The 18616-nt window shown below is 41.7% G+C and overlaps 1 pseudogene; it reads right to left on the bottom strand.

The window, feature by feature from the left end:
* Positions 1-8903: 8903 nt before the first annotated feature.
* Positions 8904-10065, bottom strand: LOC122551939 (protein arginine N-methyltransferase 9 pseudogene; annotated as a pseudogene).
* Between the last annotated feature and the right edge of the window lie 8551 nt (positions 10066-18616).

Genomic DNA, 18616 nt, shown 5'->3' with positions numbered 1-18616 from the left:
GCTAACCCGAGAATGCAACTTTAAAAAAAAGGTTTTGTGAGTTACACATCGAAGTAGTGAAACTATCACTGTATTCTAACAGATGAAAGGCTTAACAGACAATCAATTTTTCAATGTATAATTTCTGTTACATCACACTGCAAATTTTTGCTATAAATTCTGTGTTCCGATCAAGCCCTCCACTATCACCTGATGAAGGAGCGTCGCTCCGAAAGCTAGTGTGCTTCCAATTAAACCTGTTGGACTATAACCTGATGTTGTGTCATTTTTAACTATGGTTTCTTGAAGCCTTTTATGTGGCAGATACCATGGTCAAGAGGTGGCAGGACTACCCGAAAGCACAGATTCAATGTGGTCACCATGTAGAGATGCATACCACACGCAGTGTGGCCCAACAGGATGCGATTAAATTGATTGACAATCTCTGTACATAGTCCATTGGCAATTGCACCTGAAGGATAATAAAGCCAGATTTATTGATTCTCCAAGGAATAAAAGCATGTACTTTCAGGAGTTTTGAGTGTGATGTTCAAAAGATGGAGTGAAACTTGAAGTAATCTGATGTAGTTCTACCATTTATGTTTCAAAGATGCACAATGGTTTTATAATGTGTTATTAACTGTAATATGCATGGTCCTGCATCACCCCCTGCCTCCAACCACAACCATCAGCAATACTGGTGGATCTTAGCTGCCCTCCTACTCAAAGGTTACTAAATGACTGGACATCCAGGTTGCCCATTTAACTCTCTCTTCATGCCCTTCACGAAGATTCTGCGGTTTGTGTTCAATACTAATATTGGGCAGGAGGCAGGAAAATCAGTGAGGTGGTAATTTTCCATATTTAGACATGGCAGAACATGGTTTTGAACTTTCAACTGTCCTTGTCATGCTGCACCTCTGGCCTCCGACTGAACTGGGAGCCACCAAGTCTACGTAACATTCTTCTAACTAAGCAGGTTCACTGGAGGTTGAAACAGCAGTTAATTCTGAAACAATATGGCCTTTGACACCTGGCCTGGCAGTTCCTGGCCTCTCTGGTTTATAGAGTCATAGAGTCATAGAGGTGTGCAGCAAGGAAACAGACCCTTCATTCCAACCCATCCATGCCGACCAGATATCCCAACCCAATCTAGTCCCACCTTCCAGCACTTGGCCCATATCCCTCCAAACCCTACCTATTCATACACCCATCCAGATGCCTTTTAAATGTTGAAATTGTACTAGCCTTCACCACTTCCTCTGGCAGTTCATTCCATACATGTACCACACTCTGAGTGAAAAAGTTGCCCCTTAGGTCTCTTTTATATCTTTCCCCTCTCATCATAAACCTATGCCCTCTAGTTCTGGACTCCCCCATCCCTGGGAAAAAAACTTTGTCTGTTTACCCTATCCATGCCCCTCATGATTTTATAAACCTCTATTAGGTAACCCCTCAGCCTCTGACGCTCCAAGGAAAACAATGGGAAGTTGTGTGCCCAAGACCTGGTTGATGAATACTGTCTCTTATAGCCCTGCCGTTTGTAAACTTCAGAGTGCTGCTTCATTTAAACTTGGCTTCCACATCTCAAGATTTTATCCATGCCCATTAAAAATATCAATATTTGTGTACAATCCTGGGGGGCCATGAGTCACCTGACCCTAAAAGGGACACCTATTTTGCTCTTCTGTCAGCTCAGTGGCCTGCTCCCTCAAAGGGAATAAGGAGCTAATGGTTGGAAACCCCTCCCCTCACCCCCGAACCTGTCATTAGACCAGAAGAGGTAAGAACAGAAATAGGCCACTCAGCCCATTGACTCTGCCCCATCATTCAATGGGATCATAATCATCCTCACTATATCATCTTACCAGTATCTTCTTCCCCTCTACAAGGTAATGTCTTATTATCATACTTAATCTGTCCCATACTAACAAAGCTCCCCCAAAAACCCTTTCCTTCCTGCCTGTCCTGTTGAGAAATCACAAATCCTTGAGGGTTTAGATCCCAGTTTTGATCTTGGTATAACCATGTCTCTGTAATTGTAATAAAATCATACCCATTAATCTCTATTTGTGTGAATTCATTTATTTTATTCCAAAAACCATTTAAGTAAGGAGGCATTACTTTTGCCATTTTTCCTCCACTGATAGTGTTTGCTGATTTTTATACATTTATGTTCCCTATCTCTTTTATGCCACTTTGGATATCATTATCTAAACAGTTACCTTGCAACGTTGCCCTATATTTTGGCTTTGTGTGCATAAGTATCCCATCTCCAGAAGATCCCTCACTTCTATTTGGTTTAACGTTCTCCTCACATACTGTTTGCACAATTGTGTTAATTGTGCATATCCTTCTCCTCCAGGAGGGAAGAATCAAGATATTAGCATACGTGAATGGGTGGTTTCCTTGCATTACTAGTGTTGTGGAATAAGCCAGACTCTGTCAAAACATTTTAAGAAGGTAGCCCAGACCCTAACTTTTCTTGTTGTTTTAAGCTGATGTTAAGGTGAATATTCCAGGAGCGACACAGCTGGTCAAACCACTCGGTTGTAAGTAAAACAATTTATTTACACACGAACAAAAGAAAACCAAATTTAGAGTAACATAGCTATTTGAAAACCCAACTGACATGAAAATGCAACTTAACAAAGGGCTGTTCTGGTTTCCTGCAACATCCCATGAACACACCCCTTGGCAAAAAGGTAAAATCAAACACAGGTTCTTACCGGAGAGGGATGGCAGAGAGAGAAAGGATCAGCCTTTCTTTCTTTGAGTGCCCAGCTAAAACTAACCTCAAACTAGAAAAAAACCTTGAACTGGGAGAACTGGCCATTCCCCTTTCATTGTACGGTAGACCCCCCCATTCCTACAGGGGATATGTTCCAAGGCCTACCGCCAATGCCCAACATAGTGGACGCATTCATTTAAATGGGAAATTTACATCCCTGGCAGCCCCCGGTCCCTGGTTCTGGAATGTTCCATGCAATATGTTCAGGCCACAGTAAACCACAGATAACTGAAACAGCGGTAATTGGACCCGTGGAAACAGTGGTCGCCCTGTACAAGTGTTTTTAAAAAAACCTGAAAGTCTTTTCTGATTGTTGACTTAGGCAGCATCAGTTAGCCAATGTTAAAGTAGCCAGATCAGACATTTAGGCACTTCTGCTTTTACCACACTTCTCGAGAAAAAAAACAAGGACAGAATAATTTTGTTAAAGGAGCAGCACCATCACACCTTATCCCTTAAAAAAAGAGAAGCATGATTATCCAAAGATGGCTTCATTTTAAAACCCCTTAATCTTGCATTGTTAGTGCAGTACAACACATATACATTACATTGACTATAACCATGCAAACATGCACAAAACATTCTATTTCAGTCCATTTACTCCTGCCACTGAACACCTCCATTCCTCATCCTTGTCTTGACAGTGCATCAGCAATCATGTTTTCACAACCTGCCACATGCACAATTTTCAAATTGAATGGCTAGAACAACAAGTTCCATCTAACCAGTCTGGAATTTTTATCCTTAAATTGCTCCACAGACTTCAATGTGTTATGATCAGTGTACATAATTATTTTAGATTCATTACTAGTAACATAAACAATGAGATGTTGTAATGCCAACACCAAGCTCAAAGTCTCCTTCTCAAATGTTGAATATTTCTGCTGATGAATGTTCAATTACCTGGAGAAATATCTGATAGGTCTTTCTATCTTCCCATCGTCTTTCTGTAAAGAGCACAGCACCGACACTCACATCACTCATATCGATAGCCACCTTGAATGGTTTTGCATAATTATGTGTGGTTAACACTGAGGCAGTGGTTAACACAGCTTTCAGGCTGTCAAACACCTTCTGGCAATTTGCCATCCACTGAAACTTCTTGCCCTTCTTTAGTAATTCAGTGAGCAGAGCAGCCACGCTGGTAAAATTTGGTACGAGCTCCAGATAAAATCCCAGGAATCGGGGTACTGCTCTTTTTGTCGATGGTCTGGAAAACTCACACATTACCTTTGTTTTTGCATTCAGTGGGGCCACTTGTCCGTGTCCAATAACATGGCCCAGGAAGGTGACTTGGGCTTTGGCAAATTCACGTTTAGCCAGGTTTATCCCGAAGTCGATTGAACAATTCTGATAAATATTGCAAATGTTCCTTCCTTGCGTGACTAAAAAATCACCAGGTCATCAATATAAACTATACAATTGAGTAATCCAGAAATGACCTTATTGATTAGTCTTTGAAATGTCATTGGTGCATTTTTCATACCAAATGCCAAGACGTTAAACTGATACAGTCCATTCAGCGTTATGAAAGCTGAAATTGACTTTCCCTCTTTCGGACAAAGGTACCTACCAATATCCTCTGAGCAAATCCAACTGAGAAATATAAGTTGCTTGCCTCATCTATTCAATACAGTCTTCCAAACATGGAATCGGATGTGCATCAGACTTTGTAACTGCATTGACGTTGTGACAGCCCTTACATAACCATTGGGTGCCATCTGATTTTTGGCATCATTACTATGGGTGAGTTCCAGTCACTACAACTCACTTCGATTATGTTGTTTTGGAGCATGTGTTTAATCTGCTTTTGAATCTGGGCCAACTTTAGAGGGCTATGCCTGTAAGGATGTTGCTTAATCAGAACAACATCTCCTACATCTACATCATGCATAATTATGTTAGCATTTCCCAGCTTATTTCCACGTATCTCCCCATGCGATAGCCATGACTCTTTCAGGTCATTTTGATTTTCTTCTGGAAGGTAACTCAATAATGTATTCCAATTTTTGACAACTTCCTCATTGTCCAATTTAATTTGAGGAATGCCAATTCAGAATCCTCTGGACTTGGTCCTTCACTCTGTGTTGTAACCAGTAATCTTTTGCTTTCCTTCCCTGTCAAAATACCTTTTGAGCATATTCACATGACACACTGTGAGATTTCTTTTTGTCTGGAGTCCTTACCAAATAGTTCACGTCACTCAATCTCCTTTCGACTTGATAAGGTCTACTAAAACTTGCTTTTAAAGGTTCACATATCACTGGAAGTAACACTGACATCTTATCTCCAATAGCAAAATTGCAAGTTTTTGATTTCTTGTCTGCTTTCCATTTCATTGTATGCTGTGATACTTTTAAATGCTGTCTAGTCAACTCCCTTGCTCTATTTAACCATTCCCTAAAGGTTGACGCATAATCCAAATATGTGGTCTCCGAATTATGATTTACCAATTCCTTCTTAATAAATTTTAGTGGTCCTCTCACTTCATGCCCAAAAAGTAATTCAAATGGACAGAATTTGGTCGATTCATTTGATGCATTCAGATGGCAAAAAGTGCTAACGGAATTCCTTTATCCCAATGATTTGGATAGTCTTGACTGTAGGCTCTCAACATGGCTTTTAATGTCTGATGCCATCTTTCTAGCACTCCCTGCAATTCTGGATTGTACACAGTAGATTTAAGTTGTTTTACTCCTAAGCTGTCCATAACTTCCTTGAATAATTTTGATGTAAAGTTTGACCCTTGATCTGATTGTATCTCTGTGGTTCATATGTAGTTAAAAATTTGAGTAACTCCTTTACAATCCTCTTAGCTGTGATATCACATAATAGAATGACCTCTGGAAATCTAGTGGACACATCCATTATTGTTAACAAATACTAATTCCGACTTTTTGTTTTAGGTAGGAGTCCTACACAATCAATTAAGACTCTTGTAAAAGGTTCCTCAAATGCAAAAATAGATATTAAAAGTATGAGTTTTATTACTGCTTGTGGTTTTCCAATGACTTGACATGTATGACTTGTCTGGCAAAATTCAACTACAGCCTTGTGCAGTCCAGGCCAGGAAAAATGTTTTCGTATTTTAGCTTGACGTTTTCTTAGCCCTAAATGACCTCGTACTGGTAGTTCATGTGCTACATGCAACACCTCCTTTCTATAACTCACTGGCAATATGACTTTATTAACTTCTGATGAAGGGCTTTTGCCCGAAACGTCAATTTTCCTGCTCCTCAGATGCTGCCTGACCTGCTGTGCTTTTCTGATTCGAAACTCTGGTGTCCAGCATCTGCACTCCTCACTTTTGCCTTGATGAACTTCTGCCCATTTCTCATCTGTCTGGATATGTGATGGTTTCCATTTCCTCATTAAGACATCATTCTTGAGATAGTAGCACTCAGGGATGCATCTAGATTCTTTTTCTGTGCATGCTCTTTGATACAATTGCTTTAGTTTTTCATCTTTCTGCTGCAACTCAGTTAATTTCTATGAGCTAAAGATGTCATCCATCTGCTCCTGGTTTGTCTCAACCATTTGATCAAACAGGGTCTCTGATAATTCCACTTTAACTTATTTATCTGTACTCTTTTGGATCTCTCCTGTTTCAACTGGTGACTTTGTGACCTCATTACCACACAGTCAGAAAAAATCCTAGGATATGCTTTCTGTAATACCTCAGTTGCTTGTTTTTCCACTGACTTTTCAACCACAGTAGGCAGCACTCCTACCTGTGAACCAGCAATATTGTTAGCAAGGACAAATTGTATTCCTGGAGCTGAAAATTTGTCCAGTACTCCTACCATGACTTTTCCACTCTTCACTGGACACTCTAACCTAACTCTACATAAATGAGCACTTATTTTCTCACTGTGACTTCCTGTTACTAGCACCTTTTCCAGCAATAGTCCTTCAGAGGTACATATCGCTTCATCAAAGATTGAGAGGATCCTGTATCTCTTAATATTATAACCTCTTTATCTGCTGTTCCTGACCTATGCGAGTAAACTTTACCTTCACAAGTATATGGGATAAGAAGATCTGGCACTTCCTCCTTAACCAACCTCCGACCAGGCTGTACATTCTGGCATGGATTTTTGGCCTCCACTGTGCTTTCTGTTACCACTCCAACAAAATTCACTGGCTTATCCTTTTTTCCTACATCTGTCTTTCCAGTGCTTTCTCTATTGAATTGAATTGATTTGAATTGAATTTATTGTCACGTATACCGAGGCACAGTGAAAAGCTTTGTCTTGTGAGCAATACAGGCAGATCACAGAGTTAAATAGCATAGATAACTAAATAATAGGAAAACAGAGGCAAAAACAAAAATACAGGTACAGGCGAATGTTAAGAGTTTGAGATTTCATTTAGTATTCTAACAACAGTAGGTTAGAAAGTGTTTCAAAACAAGCTGGTGCGTGTGTTCAGGCTTCTGTACCTTCTCCCTGATAGTAGAGGTTGTAGAAAAACATTGCCAGGGTGGGATGGATCTTTGAGAATGCTTGGCAGTGGGCCTGGTAGATGGATTCTATAGATGGGAGGTTGGCCTTTTTGATTGTCTAGGCTGAGTTCACCATCTTCTGTAACCATCTCCGATCTTGAATGGTACAGTTGCCATTCCAGGCAGTGATACATCCAGACAGAATGCATTTGATGGCATACCTTTAATGGTTGGCAAGGGTATTTGCCATTATGCCAAACTTGCTCAGCTGCCTGAGGAAGAAGAGATGTTGTTGGGCCTTTGTAACCAGTGCGTTCACATGAAGAGTTCAAGAAAGCTTGTTGCAGATGACCACTCCAAGGAGAGCTTGACACTCTTCACTCATTCCATCCCTGTGCTGTTAATGTGTAGGGGGGACATGAGTAACATCTTGCCGAAAGTCAATAATGAGTTCCTTGGTTTTGCCAGCATTGAGAGCTAGGTTGTTCTCAGTGCATCGCTTTTCCAGGTCATCAACCTTCCGTCTGTAGTCTGTTTCATCGCCACCTGAGATTCGACCAACTATGATGATGTCATAAGCAAACATGTAAATGGCATTAGTCTGGTATTTGGTCCTGGGTATACAGCGAAGAGAACCCACTAACCGACTAACAATGTGATTTCACACGACCTACTTTATTGCAGTGAAAACACCAGAGCTTTTTAACTTCTCTTTCCCCTTCAAGGGTTTCCTTTTCACCCTGTGGTAAGTTATCCTTATGATCTTCACTGAGATCCACTTTTCCGTTACCATGTGAGGATTTCTCTTTTCCACAATTTCTATAACTCATGGATTGAAATTGATATTTCAGCTGCTAACCTTGCCGTGTTAACTCTCTGCTCTTCCACATGAATTCTCACTACCTCAGGAAGTGAATTTTTGAAGTCCAAAATAATCATCTCTCCAAGAGCTTCATAGGTTTGCTCTATTTTTAATGCCCTTATCCACCTATCAAAAGTACTTTGATTCTTTCAAACTCAATGTAGGTGTGACCAGGGTCTCTCTTTAGATTCCTAAAACATTGTCTGTAGGCTTCTGGCACAAGCTGATATGCACTTAAAGTGGCTGTCTTCACCTCCTCATATGACCCAGATACTTCCTCTGATCACGATGAAAATACCTCACTAGCTCTACCAAGCTTTGTTTGAATCAACAAAACCCACATAGTCACTGGCCACTGCATTTGTTTAGCCACCTTTTCAAATAAGATGAAAAAGGCTTCTACATCCTTCTCATCAAATTTAGACAATGCTTGAATATATTTAAACAGATCCCCACCAGGCCTTTGGTTACCATGGGTCTGCTCATCCTCACTCTCTTCCTCACTAAGCTTACCTTCAGCTTTCATCTCCAGCCTTTTAAGCCGACTTTCCTAAGTGCCAATTTATGAATTTCAAACTCCCCCTCTTTCTTCCTTTCCTCTCTCTCGTTTTCTTTTTGTTTTGCTGAAGCGATTTTGTCCTTTTCTTTTTGATTTGTTATTTTTCTCTCTCCTCTGCTTTCAGATTTTTTTTTTAGATTAGATTACAGTGTGGAAACAGGCCCTTCGGCCCAACAAGTCCACACCGACCCGCCGAAGCGAAACCCACCCATACCCCCTTACCTAACACTACAGGCAATTTAGCGTGGCCAATTCACCTGACCCTGCACATCTTTGGACTGTGGGAGGAAACCGGAGCACCCGGAGGAAACCCACGCAGACACGGGGAGAATGTGCAAACTCCACACAGCCAGTCGCCCGAGGAGGGAACCGAACCCGGGTCCCTGGCGCTGTGAGGCAGCAGTGCTAACCACTGTGCCACCGTGGTATTTCTTCCCATTCAACTTGACAAATTCTTTGATACTCAATAACTTATGCACTAAAATAGAGCTCCATTCAATTTACATTTTTTTTTAAAATGAGCCCAACTTTAAAATAATAATAAAGGGAAAACACAAAGCTAGAAATCTGAAACAAAGAATTATGTTGGAGAAACTCAGCAGGTCGGGCAACATCCGTGGTGACAGAAACATGGTTAACATTTTCAGTCTGGTATGACAAACTGAGTACTAAAATTAACTATCCGTGGTTTACAATCATTGAGATACTACTTTTGTGATACTGAATTTTCAGTCTAAGTTCATCTCCTGAAATAACTTGGATTGGATTATCCAAAACAAAGGCAGCTTGCTTCCAATGGGAAGTATCATTCCAAGTATCGAGACAGACATCTGTGTCCAGATAAATTTCATACCAAAATGGAACTGCTGTTACTCTTCCAGATGAATGTACTTGAACCCTGATTTCACTACACAATTCATCAGTGACCAGGCTCATCAGATCCAGCATTAATCGTTCCACTGGCTCACTTAATCAGATATGAGGCAGTGTGGATAAATGCAAAAACACATGGACAGGCACCTTGAACTGGTTGATGAAAGGTGCAATATTGAACCCCAGTGTGGCTTCTTTTCCTTGGACTGCACCTTCTCGCTGTAATGTCTCAGATTCAATGAGCATTCCATATATTTTTATGCACTGAGGCAATAACCTTCCCTCTGGTCGAAGCAGACAATTGTAATTCAAGCTGCTTCATTTCCTTTTCTCTTTCTTTTTCTTTTGCCTCTAACTCGAGCTGCTTTATTTTCAATTGAATTTTAGCCATCTTCAAAGATTCTGATGGTGCTTCCAGCGAAGTTAAATGCTAAGCTTTTCTTATGGATGAAGGTAACTCCAACTCCAGCTTACATGCCAATTCCAGCAGTTTTGTCTTGTTCACCTAAAGTCACTTCTTCCACCACGAGAAATCTCTTAGTGACTGAAAGAGCCATTGCTTCACCGAGCACTATTTAAACCAACCAAATTCAACACCCGGAACAAACGACCCTAACACTCACTACCCGCTGCCTTTGAGTCTAACAACTTTAATCCCAAATCAGAACTATATAACAAATCCAGCAATGGACCCCCTCTGTGTTATGGACCAGGCCAGACCCCATCAAATCAGTTCAAGAACCTAACTTTTCCGATTGTTTTAAGCTGACGTAAGGTGAATATTCCAGAAGCGATGCAGCTCATCAAACCACTCAGTTTCAAACAAAACAGAATTTATTCACACACAAACAAAAGAAAACCGAATTTTGAATAAAATGACAATTTGAAATCCCAACCAACACGAAAACTCAACTTAAAAAAGACCTATTCCGATTTCCTGCAACATCTGATAAACACACCCTTTGGCAAAAAGGTAAAATTAAACAGGTTCTTCCAGGAGAGAGATGTCAGAGAGAGAGAGAGAGGGGATCAGCATGGAGCTCTTTCTTTGAGTGCCCAGATAAAACTATCCCAAAACTAGAAAAAAAACCATGAACTGGGAGAACTGGCCATTCCCGTGTTTCAAAAGAAGACCTGAAAGTCTTATGATTGCTGACTTAGGCAGCATCTGTTAGTTATTGTTAAAGTAGCCATTTCAGAGATTTTAGCACCTCTGCCTTTACAATCCCTCTCGAAAAGGAAGGACAGAATAACCTTGTTAAAGGAGCAGCATCATCACACTAGCTATACACATAGATAGCAATTCCCAGAGATACGATTATCCCATAAGATACTTGTAAGAAGAGTATGATAGGGGCATAAGACTATAAGACCATAAGGTATAGGAGCAGAATCAGGCCATTTGGTCCATCGAGTCTGCTCTGCCATTCATTCATGGCTGATATGCTTCTCAAATCCATTCACCTGCTTCTACCCATAACCCTTGATCCCCTTACTCATCAAGAGCTGCTATCTTAAATACACTCAATGACTTGACCTCCACTCGGACAAGGCCTTCCACAGATTCACCACCCTCTGACTGAAGAAATTCCTCCTCGTTTCAGTTCTGAAGGGTTGTCCCTTCACTCTGAGGCTGTGCCCTCAGGTCCTAGCCTCTCCTACTAGTAGAAACATCTTCTTCGTGTACATTCTATCCAGGCTTCTCAATATTCTGTAAGTTTCATTCAGATCCTTTCCCTCATCATTCTAAACTCCACTGAGTGCAGATCTAGAGTCCTTGACAACATCTCATATGATAAGTCCTTCATCCTGGGATCATTCTTGTAAATCTCCTCTGGACCCCCTTCAATACTGCACATCCTTCGATATTCCAAATACGGTCTGACTAGAGCATTATAACATGCTCAGCAGTACACCTCTTCTCTTGTATTCTAGCTGTTTTGAAATGAATGCTAAAATTGCATTTACCTAATGCTAAGACAACCCTGATCATGGACTCTCAAGTCTTTTGTGTATCTCAGATTTCTGAAGCCTTTTTACATTTAGAGAATAGTCCATGGCTCTATTTTACTACCAAAACATATAACACCACACTTTCCCATATTGTCTTCTATCTGCCATTTCTTTGCTCCCTCTCCTAGCCTGTCCAAGTCCGTCTGCAGTCTCCCTGCTTCTTCATCATCACTTGTCCCTCCACCTATCTTTGTATTATTTCCAAACTGAGCAACAATGCCCTCTGTTCCTTCATCTAGATTATTAATTTGTAGTGTGAAAATTATGATCCCAACATGAACCCCTGTGGAACTCTGCTAGTCACTGGCTGCCATCCTAAAAAAGACCCCTATAATCCTACTCTCTGCATTCCACCAGACAGCCAATCATCTATCTATGCCAGTACCTTACCCCTAACACCATGGGCTCATGTCTTATTTATCAGTCTCCTGTGTAGCTCCTTGTCAAAGGGCTTCGAGAAATCCAAATAGATTGCGTCCACTGGCTCTTCTTTGTCTTACCTGGTCATTACCTCCGCAAAGCATTCCAACAGATTTGTCATGCATAACCTTCCTTGGTGAAGCTGTGCTGACTCAGTCCCATTTCACAATGCACTTCCAAGTACTCTGCAATCTTATCCTTAATAATGGACACTAAAACCAAACCAACGAACAAACTCAGGCCTACAGACCTACAGTTTTCTCTCTGCTGCTTCCCTCCTTGCACAGGGATGTTACACGAGCCATTCTCCTGTTCTCTGGGACCCTTCCTGACTCCAGTGATTCCTGAAAGGTCACTAACAATGTTGCCACAATCTCCCCAGCTATCTCCTTATAACTCTGGTCCAGGTGACTTAGAGTCATAGAGTCACAGAGATGTACAGCACAGAAACAAAACTTTTGGTTCAACTCGTCCATGCCAACCAGATATCTTAACCCAATCTAGTCCCATTTGCCAGCACTTGGCCCATGTCCCTCTCAACCTGTCCTATTCATATACCCATCCAGATGCCTTTTAAATGTTGGAATTATGCCGGCCTCCACCACCAATTTCCTGGCAGCTTATTCCATACATGCCCCACCCTCTGCATGAAATAGTTGCCCCTTAGGTCTCTTTAATTTTTTCCCTCTCATCCTAAACCTATGCCCTCTAGTTCTGGACTCCTACACCCCAGGGAAAAGACCTTGTCTATTTACCCTAGCCATGCCCCTCATGATTTTATAACTTGTATAATGTCCCCCCTCAGCCTCCGACGCTCCAGGAAAACAGCCCGTCTATTCAGCCTTTCCCAATACCTCAAATCCTCCAATCCTGGCAATATCCTTGCAAGTCTTTTCTGAACCCTCAAGTTTCACAACTTCCTTCCAATAAGAAAGAAACCAAAATTGCACACAATATTCCAAAAGTGGCCTAACCAATGTCCTGTACAGCTGCAACATGACCTCCCAACTCCTGTACCCAATGCTCTGACCAATAAAGGAAAGCATACCAAACACCTTCTGCACTATCCTATCTACCTATGACTCCACTTTCAAGGAACTATGAACCTGCACTCAAAAGTCATACCATTAAGTGTATAAGCCCTGCTAAGATTTGCTTTTCCAAATTGCAGTACCTCACATTTATCTAAATTAAACTCCATCAGCCACTCCACGGCCCATTGGCCCATTGATCAAGACCCCATCATACTCTGAGGTAACTTTCTTCGCTGTCAACTGCACCTCTAATTTGGTGTCAAATGAAACTTACTAACCATACTTCCTATGTTCACATCCAAATCATTTGTATGAATGATGAAAAGCAGTGGACTCAGCACTGACCTTTGTGGTACACTACTGGTCACAGGCCTCCAGTCTGAAAAGCAAACCTCCACCACTATTTTCTGTCTTCTACCTTTGAGCTAGTTCTGTATCCAAATGGCTAGTTCTCCCTATATTCCACATGATCTAACCTTATGAGCCATTCTACTATGAGGAACCTTGTCAAACGCCTTAGTGAAATCCATTTGGATCACATCTATTGCTCTGCCTTCATCAATCCTCTTCGTTACTTCTTCAAAACCTCAATTAATTTAGTGAGACATGATTTACCATGCATAAAGCCATTTTGACTATCCCTGATCATTTCAAATGCATGTAGATTCTATCCCTCAGGATTCCCTCCAACAAGTTGCCCACCACCGACGTCAGGCTCATCGGTCTATAGATCCCGGGCTTTTCCTTACCACCTTTCTCAAACAGTGGCACCACATTAGCCAACCTCCAGTCCTCCGGCACCTCACCTGTGACTATCAATGATACAAATATCTCAGGAAGGGGGCCAGCAATCACTTTCCTAGCTTGCCACAGAGTTATAGGGTACACCTGATCAGTTCCTGAGGTTTTATCCACCTTATGTATTTTAAGATATCCAGTACCTTGACCTCTGTAGCATGGATATTTTTCAAGATGTCACTATTTATTTCCTCATATTTATTAGCTTCCATATCCTTTCCACAGTAAACACTGATGCAAAATACTCGTTTAATATCTCCCCCATTTCCTACGGTTAACTTGTAATTTTAAAATATACCTGTTACAGTTTACTAAAGAAGTCAGGAATATGGAAAATTTATCCAGAACAAAGAGGCATAACATTAAAATGAGGGTTAGGACATTCATGAGTGATGTCAGAAAATATTAGTTCACATGAAAGCTAGTGAACATTACTTGCTAAATTACTATTGTGGTTAAAGATCATACTCTGAGGTAAATCATTTCTTTAGGTAGGTAAAGGTATTGAGGATTATGGGACTGTGTGTGAATAGATTGAAAAATAGATCACCCATGATCTCATTGAATTGTAATTGAAAAGTGTGGTGCTATAAAAGCACAGCAGGTCAGGCAGAGGCCAAGGAGCAGGAAGGTCAATGTTTCGGGTATATGATTCCCCTGATGAAAGGTTTATGCCTGAAACATTGACTGTCCTGCTCCTCGGATGCTGCCTAACCTGTTGTGCTTTTCCAGTGCCACACTTTTCAACTCTGACTCTCCATCATCTGCAGTCCTCACTTTTTCCTTCATTGAATTGCATCAGGATATTTAATGGTTTGCCCAGGTTCCAGGTTTCTATCTTCCAACCATGATTCTGCTTTCCACCATCTTTCATCAGGAGGTCATTTATGCCTTTGTTAACCCAGAGTTAAAACTATACTCACAAGAAATCTTTGTACTCTGACTCTGTCTCTATGGCTGTGTGAGGCAGACAACAGTGCCTTAAAATATTACTGATGGTCCTTATCTTTGAGTCACTGGTGGAGATGCCAGACACATGGCAAAATTATGTAGCCTTTTGCAATTTTGATGCCAGCAAATGCAGCCATTAAAATCACATTCTTAACATGAATTTGAAAAACTCTTTTTTTAATGTTGTAATCATGTTGTTTATTTGGACAGTCGACGCTAGTGACCAGATGTTTCTGCTCCTCTGCTCTATTAACGTTCAAATACAGTTATATCGGGTTGGCCACTGGGTGGAGTACTTCAGAGTAGAAATGAATTGCACTGGCTCATCTCCTCACAATACCATAAAGAATTACAAAACTTCACTTGTAAAGTTGTTTCTCTTGGGTGTTTTCAGATTTACTTTTCATATCAAAACTAGGAAGCAAAACAGTGTAACAACAAGGAAAATCAAAACTTATCGCCACTTCCTCTGGTAGTTCTTTCCACACATGCACCAAAGAAAGCAAATAATGGAGTAACAAAACACGGTTAGGTTATGTGACAAGTTACAAATGTTTACACAGTTAACAGATTCACTTTAATGGGCTTTAATATCTGCCCCATGGGTACAGTAATGTAAGTTTCCACGACCACAACGTACTGTCAAGAAATTTTAACAGTAAATTCTGTTTATAGCATCTGTGGCTGCTGCAGATTGTTGACAGACAAAAGCATTTAGAATCATATTGCATGGAAACAAATTCTTCGATCCAACTTGTCCATGCCAACCAGATATACTAACATAATCCAGTTCTATTTGCCAGCATTTGACTTATATCCCTCGAAATTCTTCTTATTCATGTACACATCCAGATGCCTTTTCAATGCTGTAATTGTACCAGACTCCACCACTTCCTCTGGTAGTTCTTTCCACACAAGCACCACCCTCTGCATGAAAAAGTTGCCCCTTAGGTCCCTTTTAAATCTTTCTGCTTTGGACTCCCCTACTCTGTCTATTCATCTTATTCATGTCCCTCATTATTTTATAAACCTCTATAAGGTCACCCCTCAGCCTCCCATACTCCAAGGAAAATAACCCCAGCCTATTCAGCCTCTCTCCATAGTTCAAACCCTCCAACTCTGGCAAATCTTTGTAAATCTTTTCTAAACCCTTTCAAGTTTAACAGGGAGACTAGAACTGAACAGAAGTGGTCTAACCAATGTCTTGCCCAGCCTCAACACAACATCACAATTCCTATACTCAGTGCACTGACCAATCAAGGTAAACGTACCAAATGCCTTCTTCACTACCTTGTCTACATAAAAGTTTGCTTTCAAGTAACCATGAACCTGCACTCCAAGGTCTCTTTGCCAGGCAACACTCCCCAGGACCCTACCATTAAACGTCTAAGTCCTCTCTTGATTTGCCTTTCCAAAATGTAAAATCTGTTTTAGATCAGATTGATCTAAATGAACAGGAAGGGTTTAGAGGGATATGGGCCAAGTGCTGGCAAATGGGACTGTATTAGGTTGGGATATCTGGTTGGCATGTACAGCTTGGATGGAAGGGTCTGTTTCCGTGCTGTACATCTGTATGACTCTATGATTTATGAAGGAGTTGATACAGCAATGTAGTTTTTGCCGTGATACTTACTGGAGGTCATGGGCTTTGTGTGCAATGCGTGCAATTTGATAATAACATGGCTGCAGTCACTATTGAGGTTTGACAACAGGATGGGCAGAATTGTATGCCTCCTTCGTGCATGTTTACAGGGATCACTCAGCTGAGATAGTGGCAAATGAATATCCCAGTACCTTCCTGTCTCAGCCAAAGTTAGCTTTGAGGTGGGAAGGCCTTTGTTGCCCTCATCTCACTGCCTCTGGGTGAACCCAGCAAGGCTGCGGCCTTGTCATCTTATGAAGCCTTGCAGGATTCTTGTGGTCTTCCAGGAGAGGCTCTCATTCAACGGGACTCAGTGCCTGATCAAAGTACCCAGAATCAGGACAGGGAGGCTTCCGCTGAAAACAACCCTCCCATTTAAGACAGAGATGAGGAACCACTTTCCTTTCTGAGGTTTGTAATTCTTTGAAATTCCCTTTCTCAAAAGCCAGTAATGCAGTATCTTTAAATATTTTAAGGCAGGGAGAGATAGATTCTTGAATTACCAAAAGGATGAAAGGTAATTGAGTGCATGCAAGAGTTGAGCAGTAGACCCAAGGGTATTTGTGGCTTGCAGGCCCAGATGAAGGTACTGAGAGTGTTCTGCCCAGATGTTGGTTTACCCTCCATGGCTGCAACTTTGATAGTGTTGGAAATGGTAGACAAGATCCCCACTCCTCTGGATTCTGTTTTTTATTCATTGACTAGACAGAGTGAAGTGCAGGTAAATCGTTGCTTTGATTGGAAGGTGTGACTGAGACCTTGGACAGTGACAGGGAGGAAGTAAACGGGGAGATAATATACCTCTGCAATCGCAGGGGAAGGTGCTGTGGGAATGTGGGGAGGTGTTGGGAGTGAAGGACGAGTGGACCAAAGTCTCCTGGAGGGAGCAGTCCCTGCAGAAGGCTGATAAGGGAGGAGAGGTGAATATGATTCTGGTGATGCCATCCCGCTAGCAATGGTGGAAACGATGGCTAATTGTCCTCTGGATGTGGATTGTGGTGGGATGGTAGGTGAGGATGAGGGGGACCCTATTGCTGTTGTGGGAGATAAGGGACGGAGTAAGGGCCAAAGTATGGGAGATGGGTCAGACATGGCTGAAGGCTTTGTCAACATGGTAGTGGGGAATCTTTGGTTGAGGAAGAAGGTAGAATTTCAGACACCCCCTTGTCAAAGTTGACATCATCAGAACAGATGTAACAGAGATGGAGGAACTGGGAGAACGGAATGGAGTCTTTCCAAGAAGCAGGATGTGAGGATGTATAGCTGAAGTAACAGTAGGAGTCAGGGGTTGGGAGTGGATGTCATTGGTCAGCCAATCCCCAGAAATGGAAACAGAGATGTTCAGGATGGGAAGGGAGGAGGAGAGATAGAGATGGGCCAGGTGAAGGTGAGAGCAGGAAATTGGCAACAAAATAGATAAGCCTTTCCAATTCTGGACAAGAGGGAGAAGTAACAACAATGATTTTACTGATGTACCAGAGAAAGAGTGTGGGGAGGGGGTGGAGTAGGACTGGAACAAGGGATTCTCCATGTACACACAAAGAGATAGGCAGAACTGGGGTCCATGCAGGCACCCATGGCCCCAACCACCACCACCCTCCTCTGCTTGGCCAAGCACATTCTCATTTTGAACAACTTTTTAACTCCTCTCATTTCCTTCAGGTCAAAGTGATAGCCATAGGTAGCCGCAGTCTTCCTATAACAACTTTATTCCAGTCTCAAAGTTCCTTTGCCACGATCGCATCTATTTTGATGATGCCAAGTTCGACAAGGGAGCCTCTAGAACATAGAACATAGAACATCACAGCACAATACAGGCCCTTCGGCCTCAATTTTGCGCCCACCTGTGGAAGCAACCTGAAGCAATCTATCCCACACTATTTCATTTTCATCCATATGTTTAGCCAATGACCATTTCAACGCCCTTAAAGTTGACGGGTATACTACTGATGCAGGCAGTGCGTTCCATGCCCCTACTACTCTCTGAGTAAGGAAACTACCTCTGACATCTCTCCTATATCTATCACCCCTCAAGTTAAAGCTATGTCCCCTCATTCTAGCCATCACCATTCGAGGAAAATGGCTCTCACTGTCCACCCGATCTAACCCTCTGATTATCTTATAGGTCTCAATTAAGTCATCTCTCAACCTTCTTCTCTGTAACGAAACCAGCCTCAAGTCCCTCAGCCTTTCCTCATAAGACCTTCCCTCCATACCATCCTAGTAAATCTCCTCTGAACCCTTTCCAAA

The sequence above is a fragment of the Chiloscyllium plagiosum genome, unplaced genomic scaffold (genome assembly GCF_037043375.1).
Source record: "Chiloscyllium plagiosum isolate Xiang-an unplaced genomic scaffold, Cpla_swu_hap1 HiC_scaffold_7, whole genome shotgun sequence".
NCBI classification, from domain to species: Eukaryota; Metazoa; Chordata; class Chondrichthyes; order Orectolobiformes; family Hemiscylliidae; genus Chiloscyllium; species Chiloscyllium plagiosum.
The sequence above is the reverse complement of the archived record's forward strand: the minus strand, read 5'-3'. Positions and strand labels throughout refer to the sequence as shown.